Source organism: Galeopterus variegatus, unplaced genomic scaffold, assembly GCF_000696425.1.
Source record: "Galeopterus variegatus unplaced genomic scaffold, G_variegatus-3.0.2 Scaffold3667, whole genome shotgun sequence".
Lineage (NCBI taxonomy): Eukaryota > Metazoa > Chordata > Mammalia > Dermoptera > Cynocephalidae > Galeopterus > Galeopterus variegatus.
In genome coordinates, this window is record NW_007729778.1 from 59,970 (window position 1) to 61,986 (window position 2,017).

Consider the following 2,017-nt stretch of genomic DNA (forward strand, 5'->3'; position numbering starts at 1 on the left):
GGTAAATTATTTTTGAATGGGATTATCCCAACCCCACGTTGGGCAGATTTTAACAGATGGAGATGAAGGGACATTCCAGAGAAAATCCCACAAGGAAGGGCATGTGGTATTTCTCTTTCTGTGCCTGGCTTATTTCACTTAAAAAATTTTTCTCTAAGCTCATCCGTGTTGCTGCAAATGGCAGAATTTCATTCTTTTTTGCAGCTGAGTAGTATTTCATTGTGCATATATACCACATTTTCCTTATCTGGTCATCTATAAATGATATTTAGGTTGGTTCCTGTTAGGCTCACTGAGACAGAGAAAAGGCAGAGAGAGAGAGACCCAAGCCAGGTACTATTTTAGCCGTAAAGCTTTATACCACGAATGTGGAAGGGAGACTGAGCCAGAGCAGTTCCCCGGAACAAAGAAAAGCAGGGGTTTATAAGCCTTTGAGGGTTCTGGCAGAGTAATGGGCAACTTTGAAATCAGTGGTATGCAAGGTGACACAGCCTTTATAGTCTGCTAACACCCGCTCACTAAGGGCATAGGCCTCTAATTAGTGTCACTACTATATCAGTGCAAAGCGCTCCAGCCTGAAGCCAGCTACCACAGCCCACAAGATGCTCCTTTGATGATAACAGTCAAGTCTGCCCCTTCCCAGGAGAGGAATTTCACTGCTCAGTTCCCAGATTGGTAGTGTGCCTGGTTGTGGGGAGTGTCTGGTCCCTGGCTCCATACCTTTGGTCCCCAGGTGGGCCCTGAGGTGCTGGCAGGTGTGCCTGTTTGTGGGAGGGAGGTCCAGTCCCCTTCTCCATGCCTCTGGTTCCCAGGTGGGCCCTGAGGCGCTGGAGCAGTGTCCTTTTCCTTTAAATGAGAGACGTATGTGAGTTTGCTGTATGGTGCCTTGTGTGTCCTCTCAAATATATGAAGTCATGAGATTGCCACACTCAACAAGTATGTATGTAATCACATTGCAAGAGACATGATGACTTTGAGACTTAGAATGTGGCTAGCGGTAGCATTGCTAAGGTGAACTCTCCAAATATATCTGTGTTTATTTATGTGCCACACATTAGACACTATGAAAGTACAACTACTTCTAAAAAGAATAAAAGATAAAACTCATCTTTCCATATAAATGTTTCTTGGAGTAATGTGGCTTACTAAATCTGTTGAATTAGGAGAGCAACCTTTTCTGACTTTAACATCTTATAGACTATCCCGTGTTGGGAAAATATGTGACTGGGATGGCTCCAAAGATATAATTTCAAAATACATTCTGAAGTATTTTAAAATTTTAAAATGCACTGAAGTCTATGAAAGCTAGTAGGCATTCACGGAGTGCCTGTTGTTGAAGAGTGAGCCTTGCATGCAGCCTGTGTCATCAAGTACATCACCATGAGAATGGCTTTATGTTTACTGCAGGCCACCAGTGGGTGGGAGCATGGATAAAATGTCTACAGTATTTTTTAGAAAGGACTCTGGGAACAGAGAAGGATGTGGGTGATGGCTTGAAATTCAGCCTTCTCTTAATGTCACAGGGCAGAGGTCAGGAGAATTGCAATTGAGGACCGTGGATGTATCCAGACCTTCAGGACCCTGGACAAGTCAACGAACCCCTCTGTTCCTCAGGGTCTTCATGCAAAACATGCAAGGCTTTGACATCTCTAGCCCTATTCTGCCCTGTGACCTGATGCTTTCATTTCATCACTGCCTCACTTTGCTCAGCAAAGCTCTCCTGGTACTCATTGAATTTCTTGAATTACTAGATAGTGTCTTCCCTTGTCATCGGAACTCTCCTAAAGTGATCAGCTAGTGAAAGTTTTCTGGCAAGATGATATCACGTGTCTTAGCGAGCAGTCCTTGGACCTATTGCCATTCACGTGTTGCTAGACATGTTCATCAGCCCGTGTTTGGACATATACAGTGTAACAAAGAATATTTATAAAAATGCAATTTCAAAAAAATATAGTAAGTTATATGGTAAGTATCAAATAGTTTAAATGTAGTATTTCTAATCTTCTGTTAAAACATT